This window comes from Varroa jacobsoni, unplaced genomic scaffold (genome assembly GCF_002532875.2).
Source record: "Varroa jacobsoni isolate VJ856 unplaced genomic scaffold, vjacob_1.0 scaffold_1043, whole genome shotgun sequence".
Taxonomy (NCBI): domain Eukaryota; kingdom Metazoa; phylum Arthropoda; class Arachnida; order Mesostigmata; family Varroidae; genus Varroa; species Varroa jacobsoni.
The window spans coordinates 17,173-30,439 of record NW_019213945.1 but is presented as its reverse complement, the minus strand read 5'-3'; the positions used below and the strand labels follow the sequence as shown (position 1 = coordinate 30,439).

Below are 13,267 nucleotides of genomic sequence, written 5' to 3'. Positions count from 1 at the left end.
GCTCTTGTTCCCTTGGGCGACCCCCTTCGCTAGCCAGTTTCCAATTCTCTCCATATGTTGTACTTTAATCATACAAGCTATACGATTTGTGTGAATAAATAGAGTTCTTTATGTACTATGCTGTAATATCTCCATATTAGATGAACATGCTGGAAAACCCGCCGAGAAAGATATTATGTCCACAGTGAGTGCTTCGATCTTCTGAAGTAGCTACATATGATAGGGTATGCATAACTCACATGCGGTTCTAAGCTGCTAAATTAATCAAAGGAGAGACGCAAGTCACAACGGCCCATTGGGAAATCCGAGTTCCCACCGAGATATTTGTTTTTCTTTATTTGTTCAGTATGTTTATATGTCTGATAGTCGAACAGCAGGCCATTATCGTGCTGTAACTTAAACTAGTAATTATCTTTGCTATGGCGTGTATATATGAATGCTGGCGGACTCGAACCAACGATGCCCATGGTGAACTTGGCATTCGGACGGAGCGGAGTCGTGTCTCATGTGCTTGAGCTGGCGCCGCAAATAAATAACAAACACGTTAACGATACAGATGCCATTTTTTACCGAATAGCTGAACTTATTATGGAGAGCAATTCGTAACTGGATTTATATGTACAGCTTAAGAAATAGCAGATACGGAATAGGAAAATTAAAAGCTATTTCAAACGGATTCGGAGGGGCTAAAAGAACACTATGTTATTGAATCATGAATGTTATTTTTATTGAATCATGTACGTTATTTTATTAAAAGCTAATTGCTGAAAGAGCATTAGAGGGAAGGAGCTTGCCAGAACAAAAAAAAAAGCTGCCCGCCGTTCGTTTCAACTTCGACCGATTCGACGTCGCGGACTCGATTAGTGCTAAACCTGGGTTCTAGAGATCCTAGAGCCTGATACAGGTAAAAAATAGGCGAACGATGCAACGAAATGGCTATAATAAAAATAAATAGTTCTCCGAGATCTGGTGCCGACCTTCCCATTGATGGCAATGAGACATACGCCCAGAGTGAAAATGATGATCGACGCACACAGCAAGGCAGAAAGGGAAAGCTTGCCGCTGCTCCGATTCTGTTACACGGATGCCCTCTAGAAGCGCCGGGATTGTAGTTCGAGCCGATGAGGACGAAACAAATCCCATCATTGGCTAATTCGCAAAGAGAGCGCCTTGGATCATATTGAAATATTTAGAAGAATAAAGAGATTGACAGAGAAATGAGGTCTAATGGAGGAATAGGGTGGTACCGGAACTTAATCAAAACCGCCCACAGAGGAGACTGTGACGGCTAATGCAGCGGTCCGATATTGTTCGTGCTAATGGGTTAACCATCGCGGGAATATGCCAGGCGAGGCAAACATTTAGACATATAATTGAAAACTATATCCATAACTTTCTTGTGCAAGTAAAAAAAAACGAGAAAGATAGAGAGCATTAGCATTTTTGCTACGACTAGTAACTGTGATGATGTTCTAAATATGATGTAAGAGGTCTTGTGTTATTTGTACTAAAACTTGGGCGGTATAACTTCGAAGTTAAATAAATCAAAATGGATTTTCTATATAGTAGATTGTCGCTATATAGTAGAGGTGAACTATGTATCGATGAACTGATGCTTCCTTTAAATTGTCAAAGACCCATTGCTTTACCTTGTACGCCAAAGCAAATGTAACGGAAATGCCTCAGTATGCCTCCAAACGAGTACACGTCACAAACGCAACGAGCAATAAACGTTCTGCAAAATGTATCGGTGTCGCTGAAATGGTCTGAGATTTCAGAGCAATCCTTTGCACAACCATAATACTTTACGCAAACGACCAATTGTTTTCATAAAATAAACACAAAAACAAGTAAAGCCTCTCATAGGTCACAGTTACTTTAAGCCCTGTTGGAACTAGATAGATAATCGATAACGCATTGCTATATGGAGCATCACAAATACGGTCAAGGTTCTGAACAAAGAAATTGTTTTCCCTAGAAATAGTCAAATATATGTCGTTCCAACGGTCTTGTTTACAGAGGCCATAATCAAGAGAGATTGTTGATGGATGCCCGGACAAAGAGGAGACATAGTTCTATAAAAAGGCCTTATGTGCTTCATTTGACAGGGTGTGTATAGACACGCTTTCGGCCACAAATCGCAATTACGCCACTAATATTTAAGCGACACGGGCTTTCATTTAATGGCGCGACCAACGCGGCGACCAATAAAATACTTGCAGTAGCTGTTTTACTTATGAGACGTTGAAATTGCAGTAGTATGCGGCCTTACGGTGCCCAGCATTTGTCTATTTTCATACGCAAACGGACGAATAGCAGCTTACGTTATGTAACAACGATCAATAATTCATGGATGCTTTGCCCTCGAGGCTTGAGGGTGTTAACGTATTAAACGTTACGTCAACGATTGCGTTTCAGATTCGGAAAATCTAACGAGAATCCTGAAAGAGAGATCGATATACATGAGGACACATGCATTTAGTTATGGAACGTAAAGAAAAGATGGCGAAGACGAATCGTAACCGTACTATGTGTTACTTTGCGCCGCTTTCTTAGACGAAAAGATAATTTCGAATACTTCGGTGTTTTTCTTCTACACGTGGATAACATTCGCTTTGTTTCGTGCGGCGCATCTTACAGGAAACTTGCGGTGTTTATAATATCGTTAGAATTATTCATGTTTCAGTAACAGTTGCAATCTGAGCGCAAAGAACTTTCTTTACGTCTGCAACTTAAAAAACTTCGCCAGTTTAGCAATAAACACTGAAACGGCAGTGTCGGCACTATCTGCGTACTTAGCTTCGAAGTATTATTACTAGCGAAGTGATAAGGTGTACCTTTTCCTGGTACGAACAGTTAATTTTGTGCGCTTGTGTCGTTGGCCCTCAGATACATTCTGAATGTCTCTGACACATTTTGCTTATCGAGCACGAAGTTGAGTTCGAAGAAAGCCTTTTTGACTGCTCAGAAATAGCAACTTCAAATATTCTGAAGGTTTAGGTACTTCCGAATCTGTTCAGTAGATATTGATTATACGATGCGTGCTCCTGTGAGGTGACTCAGCTATATAATCGATTTATCTGCATTTTATGATGTGATATTGCGAGCACCAACAATTGTAAAAGCAAGAAATTTTACGGAATACATTTTAGGTCGTTAAGTCGGCAATGAGTCATTTGTGGTACAAAGTTGATGATTCCATCTCGCCTCAACAGGCGTCTGGGTTTCACATGTTCTTTTCTGTGGTTGCGCTCTTAAACATATACAAAAGCAGCCGCGTAAAGAAAACGCAGTTAAACATTGAACAGCACGGACCAGTCCTGGGGTAGGCCACAGCATCGAATAGGATCATTATTAATTAGCAGAGTCAGCGCAGAGGGGATGAAAATGGGTCGAAATCTGAAAAATAGATCATTCAATCGAATGATTTCCGATAAAAATTCGCAAACCACTGACACAAATCTGGCAATTGTGATGCTGACGTCATCTGAAGTCGATTTCGATTTCGACTTCGAAGGGAATGTTTTCTCGAGCCTTGGCCAGGCTGCTCGATGCATATTACGGTTTTGATCCTCGGGCGCGAGATTCCTTATCTGCCACTCGTTAGTCTATTGATGTCCCATCAGCATAAGCCTTTACAAGTACTTTACATTCGTGAGATCGGTATTTACATACAAAACATTTCCGCTCTACAATCGAAGTCTATAGCACCTAGTATAAACATAACACTTACCGAGCCGAGGCGGGTACACTTCGCATCATACCATAAGCAACTGGAAAACTCATGCCGAAACATAACGTTGTTAAGATTATGTAGTTGTTTTTTTATCGCTGTTATATTCTCGATGTGTCATGTCAGAATAATCAATGGTACTGGGGAGAGCAACTGACTGGTGCAAGAGCCCAGGGAAAAGGTGGCCAGACGGACAGATGCGTATCGAAACAGCTGTCTCAACAGGGTAGCACAGTCAAGACTTCGTGTACTGAAAACACTGGCCAAGAAGAAGAAGAAAATGGCGGGAAGTAGAGATCTGCTTATATGATATTTGTGGCGTAGAGATCTGGTGGTGACTCGGAGGTTAGTGAAGGAGGACCGAGAACTATAAACATGTAATCTACTACAGACTGAATGCTCGGTAGCTTGGTGCAATCAAATCATGGCTCTGTGTCGGTTCTCTATTAACGTTTGGAATCATGCACGTGATCATAAAAACGTTGTATTGAAACCTGTGACTATAATAAATTGGTGTACTGTGGCCTTTATTCGCAGAATTGAATACGCTTTACACGATATTTATGTTGCAGCAGTAGCGATAATACCTGTAGGAAGTTAGAAATGTCTACTGAGCATTTCAGCATCATGAATTCCCTATGCAACTTAAGGTCAGTTGTCCTGTTTTGGTTCCTTTCTAACATGCCGACATAATATGATTAATTTTAATAAATAATTCACCTAGAAATAGGAGAATCTGACTTCGTACGAAAACGACGTGAATAAGAATTATCACACGAAGTACTTATAACTTGTGCAAGATTAGATCTCGTTGGAGTTATTCTCGCGGTACATCTCACAAGCTGAACTTGCGGTTCTTCGAAGTGGCGACTGCTTATTCAGCCTCGGCTAGAATACGTAGACAACCATACACTTCAACTGGATTTAGTCCCCAATAATGCTATATACTGTACCTGTCAAAAAAGAAAGAAAATTTGACATAGTTTTTGTCGTCACACGTTCTGGCGCTAAATTCTATTGTTTACAAGAGAATGATTAGGTTGTGCCGAAAAGCTATTTAGACCCAGTTAGAAAAATTTCATTTGTCACCAATCGGTATGATTCCGTATCGGCACGCGTTACACTTGAGGGCTTAATAGATAAGTTATGATTTAATCTCATGACTCAGACTTCAGCTATTAACTATATTTATTTGGCTTTGCTGGCCAACTAGGCATATTACTGAAAGAAAAAAATCGGAATATATGAAAAGTATTTTCGGTCTCAGTTAATTATATGGCTTCGTTACCGCTGGTATTTAGGCTTTTAAATAAGTGTCGGAAAAAGGTGTGTTTCAAGTACATGTGATATAAGCTAATTTGGGCACATTTGTAAAATCAAGCGCGTTTCAATTTAATTTCGTTTTCAAAGGATGCGGACATAACTGATAAATTCGATATACGCGATGCAAAGGTTATGAGATCATCTGAAGGCTACTTAAAATTAAGCCAGTAAATGCCTTTAGCCATGTAGTAGCCGCCTGGTTAAACAATTTCTTTTTGGTTCGCTTCTAAAGATAGGAACGGCCCACAGGGGTTTTCTGATAGTATGTGAAAGCAATACATTTTAGAAATAAACTGCATAAATAATCTCAGATAATTTAGACTTTACTTCATTTTTAAATAAAACTTTTATACAAAGAAACAAAGCACAACTGGCCCGTCATCAAGGGGTCCTTTGAAAAAATATTTTTCAGGTGTGACGATGCACAACAACGATCAGATTCAGGATCAACGATCCCAGGACGAGTCAGGATACACTCTTGCCGAGTGAGCCATTTGCAAACTTGTCTCTCCCCTTTCCATGTTACCCTGCTTGCCCCTGGGCCCCCTCTTTCTATCCGTGTTAAATTATCTTGTCTTATGCCCTCTTGTTGTATACCCGCATCCATATCCTGTTTCTTGTTGTTGAGCTCTATGAAAATAAACCGCAAAAAATATTGTCCTTCCTCGAGTAGAAGTAATCCTCGAAGAGATGAAACCGAGTTAGTTCCCCTGCCTGCTCTTGCAGTCACGGGGCCAAGTACTGACCCCAATCTGACATACATCTACCCGAATTCCGTCACGTATCCGTGGCGTTCGTGTGATCTATTCTGCGAACTTTTTTTTTAAATCACGTGTTGTCGTACTGCTCGAACCTCGTCGGTTGACCCGCCTCCTCGCTCGTAGCGCCCTCTTCGTTTTGGTCGACGGTGCTTAGCTTTCCTCCGCAGCAGACATCGTACCCTGGCTTGGTCCTTGGAACGGGACCCTTCCCCCGCGGCTGAGCTGCGAGGGCAACTCCGAGGGCAGGCTGCACGTGAGAATGCGTGCACGGCCGGTTTCCAACATGTTGATCAACAGCAGTGTTCGCTGAACCATGTGATGTGACGAGGTATGTGTGACGATGAATGAGCGAGCAGAATGCCCCTCGTGACAAAGAGCGCGACAATGATAACGCGACGAATATTGCAGTTCCTATAAAAATGATTGTATCGCAGTCGGCGATTAAACTTTCTTTCAAATCAGTTTCAATTAAACAAACAGGGGCAAAAGTGTGTAGTGAAAATTTGGTTTGAAAGTTTAAAATTGCGGTATTTCTGATGGCTACAGCATCAAACCGTAGTTTGTTATCACAAATGTTCGGAGGGCCGTGGCTAGCTAGGAATAAGGAACAAATATTGGTTACTTTAATTCTTTAAAATTAACGAGTGCTAGTGGTCTATTTAATTGTGATTGATTGATTGGTCAGGCGCAATGGTGACTCAATTTAACCATACCACGTTCTTAGAAAAAAGGCATCGACTGTACTCGCCGAAAGGTGTATGCTGTTTTAATGTTCACATAGCTATGAACCATCTTCGGTTAAATCGCCTTGTCTTCATAGAGGGCTTTCAATAGGCTCCCGCCTTCCCCTTATTTTTAAATAAATTTATACGTTTCTTAAAAACGAAAAATTTCAAGAGAATTTACCTTTCATGCAATATCCCACAAAACTATGTGAGCATGCTATAAATTGCCCATATCAACGATGCAAAGGATTTTTTAAATGTTATTATAAATTATCTTACTAAAGTAATCATCGCAAGAAGTGCCACACGATAATTTTACGAATTCACAATTTCAGTAAGCCTGCGCCGTCCTACTTCGTAATTTTCTGAAGATTAAACAATCTTTTATTTCGTTTTGTTCCTCAGCCATTAACGTTGGAAACGCTCGTGGTCAAAAACTTTGCATTCTATCATAACATCCTTGCGAGACCAGAAGGGAGAAACGCTCCAGGGAATGGTCAGCTGTTGTGGCAAATTTCGAAACAGCCGCTGCTTCATGGGCCGTGGCTAATTCGCAAACAGTTCCTATGTTTGCAAAACAGAACTTTTACGTTCTGGGATTATCCCGTACATTGTACTAAATTCAATGTTGTGACGGTTACAAAAAATGTAAGTTTCGCAAAGAACAGTTATCCAAAGAGGGCGCCGTAACCAACAAAAGTGCGCCAAAATCAAGTGGCTAGCGTCGCTCATGTTTAAACCTTTGCTCGATCTCTGGGGGCCTATCCCTAAAGGCCTCTGTTAAGCGCCGTATCATCAAGTGAATTTCCTACATTTTCTGCATTTATATGTGTATGACTAACTGCTATGCCAAACAATGGCAACTAGCTCCGCTCCGTGGGAGAGATGTTGTTTAGATTGATTTGTCCGCCTAAAGTTTGCGCCTGTATTGTAATTAACTCTAGGGTCCCCGTGTGGCATTATTGACCCTCGGAGCCCTTCGCCCTATACGTAGACCTCTAATTTAATCCCGAGAGCGCTCTGAACCCCCTTAGTATGAAACGCCCATATTTCCCCGAAGTCAGATTCAGTCTTTTCTGATGCCGTCAAACTGTTTAAGGAAAATATGTTTGAATTGTACAGTATTAATAAAAATTGAATGCAGCCTCTGTAGAATGCGACAAACCCTGCACTCCCCCCAGCGTCGCAATGAAATTATGTTTTTTGCAAGTTTCTAAGTGCCAGAAGCTCGTTTCCTTTTTTTTGACCACTACCTAAGTACGTAAGAAAGCTGGTTACGAAATAAATTCGAAGGTTACCGTCTGTGAAATTAGAAAGAATGTTAACATTTAACAACGGCTTAGGCAGTCATTTTTATGACAGGCTACGATTACGTGTTGTTGTTTAGTCGCAAATGATCTGTGTGTGAATTTTTTGGCACTACTTCTTAATTCAAATCCTTAGTAATATCTATGTAATGCAGTGTTCGAGATTCAAAACCTAAGAATTTTAGAATCCATTCTCGTTAATGCTCAGCAAAAATGCTTTGAATCAATTTTTCCTCTAAGCCTACTTGCTCAGGCTTTCGAGAGATGGTTAAAGTATATCTCTTTGCCGACGTACTGTTACATTCTTACCATTTCCAAGAGACGTCCCAGAAACTAGAGCTGTCTAAAAGACTCTACTAGCACTATCCCCTCAAAAGGCTATCATTTTACATAACTAAGGTAGATTCACTGATCGAATATTGCAGACCACAAGTTCATCATCTGACCACCACTGTTTCGCTGATTTCATCTTGTGCCCGCTTGATCTTCGCATAGTATGTTCACCACCTAGTTTTGGTTTAATTAGGCAACAGGGTATTTCCCCCATACGTTGGTAATACCCCACAAAAAGTGCTTCGCATCGCAGTCATCCTTCACGACCTGGAAATTCTGCCGTACGCAATAGAAACGACAAAAATGACGGCCAATTTTTAGGCTGTTTCCCAATTTTGCGTTTACATTGAGAACCGAAAGGTTTGCTGTCGTTCAACGTACACTGTTTCTTGTGTATTCAGTGTTTGACGTGGCTTTCTATATTCGGTAGGCGTACATCAATCACACGGGCTAAACCGAAACTGCGTCATTAACTATTCTGCCTTTCGTAGCTGCTGTTGCTGATTTACGTTGGCCGTGTTGTCAGTATCGGCTCGTGTTTAACGAAGTATTTGTATGGCATTCGTTGCATCGTTAATTAAAGACTATGTTTCAATACCGTCGTCCACTCCATATACGAAGAGGACCCCTGCAACGACGGAGCAGAAATTTTATGGACAAAAAATATAATGTTTTCCGCTCAATTTTAGATAATTGATTCGTCCGTTGAAATAATAAACTGTTAATTCAATTTTGGCCGATCCGCTGTTTGGGTGTTTGTTTCGATTTGACTTGTGCTTAATTGTGCATCGATAGTCGATAGGAATACGCACGTAAACGCAAACGTACAGTCTTCAGTGTTACAACAGTCGAGTGAAACACTTCTGCAATCAAGAAAAAAAGAAAATCAAGACACGACAGCATTGGTGTGGTCAGTAAACGTTCGTCGACCGCAGGCTGCCTCGTCGTCTGCTCCATATAGAGTTGGCAAGCAGACCACGCCAGCATTGGCAGACACAATAGTCAGCTCGAATAACCGCTTACCTCAACAGCCAGATATGCAGCACCTTAAGCAACTCAGCAAACCATTCATCGGGGGAGGCAAACAAAAGGATAAGTGAGTCTCTATGTCGAGGCATGGCCTAGGCTTTGAAATAAGCACACAAGCATTTTGTTTACCTTGTCTTTGCTTGTTTACTAATCGTCTTTTTGTTGTTCCGTCTGCTGTTGTAGTCTCCCTGAATGTTCAATTATTGTAAATAGTCTACTACGAACATATCTCAGATCGCGAGCTTCATCTGTGAGGCTGCGTCGATCCTCAGACGATGTGTGAAGATCTGCTAAGTTGTCGAATACGTAGGAATGGTCTCCAATTGCTTATCAACTGCAATATACTGAAACAGGTTTCACGAAAAAGTAGTCTGTATCGCTTAGTTCAATTTAATCTGCTTCTCAAGAACACTGGCCTTCTATGAGACGCTCAAACGTCAGATAGGTACGTGCATATTGTCCTCTGTAGCAAAGCATCCTAAGTCAAATCTCTCTTTATCTTTGAAAAAATAATCTTTAAAGTTCTCTACCTTTGCCTTTGTTTTTTCTTTATGACACTCTAGACGGTAAATGCTGTCTTCTGATTTCTTTTAACAAAACAAAATGGCCTGAAGTGTAAAGGTCCTAATTTAATACGCCCCTAGGAAACTTGACTGAGTTGTACAACGGCGACGAATACGCCTTTTATGTCACTGATTTGCTGCGCTGAAAGTTGATTTTTGCCTTTTGTCTGATGATCTTGTTATTATTAATAGTGGCCATAAACTCAGGGAATCACTTTATACTGTATCACAAAATCTGGCTTGAAACTTTGAGTCGTTTTTCTTCACAAGTTTCGCAATTTTACGAAGAAGTTTTCCGAGTTTGTTCAGTTATTTCTAATATATATATATATATGTTCTCTTTAACTTCTATAATTAAACAAAAACAAAGGGGTGCATGTCACACAATTAATAAAAAAGAAAACTCGATTCACTATGGAGAAAAGTTTCTAAGTTTTTTTTTAAATGTAATTATTACTTATTGTACCGTCGGAGTCACAGAATGAAACATGCAACTAAGCAGTACAGTCACGAGATGACCCATTAAAGTATTCAAAAAAAAAAAAAACATAGAAACGCGTTCTTTTCAATTAGAGCCGTTTAAAACGATAATGATCTACAAGTAAGCATTGATTGCTATTGCTGCATGAATCGGCAATCGTACATTCATACTATATGTTCAAATACCTCATGTAATAGCATTTATTTTAAGTATAAAATTAATTTGCCTCATATCGTACTAATTGTGTGTTAACGCTGGTATCCACCAATTGTATGTATAATTTAGATGGATAAGTTAAGCAACTTATCATCAAAAAAGCTACTACCAACGCAGATTTGCATTTGGGGGAAGAAGGCGTAGGGGGTTAATAAGTAGCGTAGCGCATTCGTAAAGGGTTTGCTTTTGTATTGAACAACGACATGATGAAGGAGGGAAAAATGCTTACGGTAAGCTACATGGAAGTGCGCAAAACTTTGGATTATGGGTGATATCTTCTTTATGGGAGGAACACAGCCTAACCTGTACAGTTTCTACCACAAAATCGTAAAGATATGCTTGGCGGTCGGGAATCACCCGATCCTGGCTATACGTAATGACGAGCAAGTCTCGTAGAAATCTGCCGTTTAAAGACACTATTGCATCATCTTACTTTTCCTCCTTCCCGCTTAGAAGTTCGTTGGTGAGGTGATGAATCATCCAGAGAAGCGTGCTTAGCTTGATGGCCTTCTGGATTAGATGCAAAAGGGAATTGGAGCGCAATGGCTGGCCTAATAAATCAACTATGCAAAACTCAAGGACCCCAAGGCCACTGATAGTCGATTCTTTTGCAGCAGTGTTCACTGCGAAAGCAGGTCAGTAAGAATGCTGAGAGGGGCAAATATTGCTTAGCCTAAGGGGTCCCGCAAGGTTCGGGCATAGCTGGACATAGGGTGTTAGTCGTTTTTGGGGTTGCCGTAGAAGGGCCAGACGACGTTTTGGGCGGTGGAGAGTCTAAAGAGGTCTAGTATCGTCGTCGAGCATTCCTGAGCCGGTCTGACAAATCTATGAGGGACCTAGAGTCCATCTGGGTGTTACAGGTATCCATACGTGACTGCTCTTCGGTTACAGGCTAAGCCTCAAGTGAAGACTGCCATCTGTCGGATGAACCGGAAAAGTTGGCACATATTAAGATAAAAAGTGGGAAAAACGGTAGGGGGAGGCCGTTTATATGAAATAGACTTACTAAAGTATGATGGCAATGTATCTAGGCAGACGTCTTCCGAGCAAATTCAATTGTTGCCCTGTTCGCCGCGTATCAAGCCGGATACTAGCTCTACTGGACAACTGAACAAATCCGGTTTCTCCGCACCAACAACCGGCGCCACAACGCTCAGATAGTCAGACTGACGAAAGAAATTGCATAATAAGCAATTTCGCAAAGGCGCAAAGGAGCGCAAAGGCCAAGCATGGAGCAGTAGGCAATGTTTATGTTGTAGAGCAAGGAAGCCCCTTGGCAGGTTTGAAGTGGCCTGACGCGTACTGAATGGGACCAACGCCTTTGTATCTCTGCCTTAAAAGATTCAATTGCAGAAAACATTTGCCTTACTCTGGTGTTTGATAACGACGCATATATTCTTATACGGTATCGGGTTATTCAAATATATATATATATTCAACTATATAAATCTAAGGAGTTGAACTGGATTAAGCCAGAGAGAAACAGTCCGTATAATCTCATCACTGTTGTTCTTTTCAAAATCCGTTGGGCTTTGCTTTCATGTTAGGTACATACATCACTATCACATGTAGTTGTGTTATAATGGCGACAACGATAAGTGTAACGTTCAAAATCCAAATGACTGAATGACGATAGTAGGGTAATTTTTAAGCATGATGCCATCCTGTTTATCTTGAAGATGTAAGTTTGGAAAGCATCGAAATGAAATTTTGACAAGTAATCATATCTATCGTTTTCATTTTCGATATGCGATGATTGTGTCTTCAAGTATGCCTTTAAGTTAAACGTTGGGTTTGTGTATTAACGTGAAAAAGTTATCTGTTGTTTTGGAAAATTTACATTTTTTAAGAGCGATTCTTGCCTTCTTCGTATCGAATCACCTTTGAATACTTGGATGTTTTGATATAATTCACAAAATACCATCCAAATACAGGTGAACGGTGAAATGGGTCGGTGGAACTTCTAGTGCGTAGCTCAAATGAATACACGTAAATTTAGTTTCTCGTGCGTCTGCGCGAACCTATTCATGATTAGCTGGAAAAAAAAACGTAATTATAATTTTGACGTTGCGTGTAAAGATTAGATGACGACTATGGTCAAAATGTTCATATAAAAAAAATGTCCGTATAAATTATATCTCGATCTATTTCAGAGACGATATGATATCGCTATATAAGCCCGTTTCGCATTTTGGCAGCATTACTCGACTATCACAAACATCATGCTACAGGCTATAAATTTAAAACAAGTCTAGTTTCAACAAACAATCGATATATGTTGCTTGTAGCAATGAGCGTAAAATTAATGTACCTTCACGTCTGGTAAGGAATTACTGGAAGGAATAATGAGAACTGAATTTGATCATCTTTCGCCACTATACACAATGTGGTAAATAAGTAAATTTTTTCATTTATGAATTGACGTCTGGAACGTAAATTACGGATAGTTATAATTGTACTGGAGTAGAGTTCGAAGAAAAACCGCAACGAACAACAGACCGCCAATTGAAAACCTAAAGAACTTCGAACTTTATTGGCCAAGAAACTTTAGCATACGTATTATAGACATACATACATTTCTATAGCTGGTATATTTTATAGGACCATAAATTTTGGCTGTTACAATTGGCCACATCAGGTTCTTATGGCTAGGCCAAGCATCTAACTAACTAATAATGTGTCTCTTTCATAAATCATATAATAGCAGCTTCTAAAGTTCATAATTGCTCTCTGGCTGACCATTTCCCTAAGCTGGTTACTGCCTGAGCTATGCAGGATGTGGGTGGTAAAAAAGAC

General features: G+C 40.3%; 1 long non-coding RNA gene across 3 annotated transcripts; it reads left to right on the top strand.

The window, feature by feature from the left end:
- The first annotated feature begins 3,349 nt into the window (after nt 1-3,349).
- On the top strand, nt 3,350-12,324 carry LOC147752734 (uncharacterized). Of its 3 annotated transcripts, XR_015313289.1 has the most exons (4): nt 3,350-6,145; nt 8,275-9,278; nt 10,925-11,106; nt 11,503-12,324. It is a non-coding gene; the product is annotated as an uncharacterized LOC147752734 (long non-coding RNA). The 3 variants fall into 3 exon arrangements; XR_015313288.1 differs by having other exon boundaries at nt 10,925-12,324; XR_015313287.1 differs by lacking the exons at nt 10,925-11,106; nt 11,503-12,324 and having other exon boundaries at nt 8,275-10,329.
- The last annotated feature ends 943 nt before the right edge of the window (nt 12,325-13,267 follow it).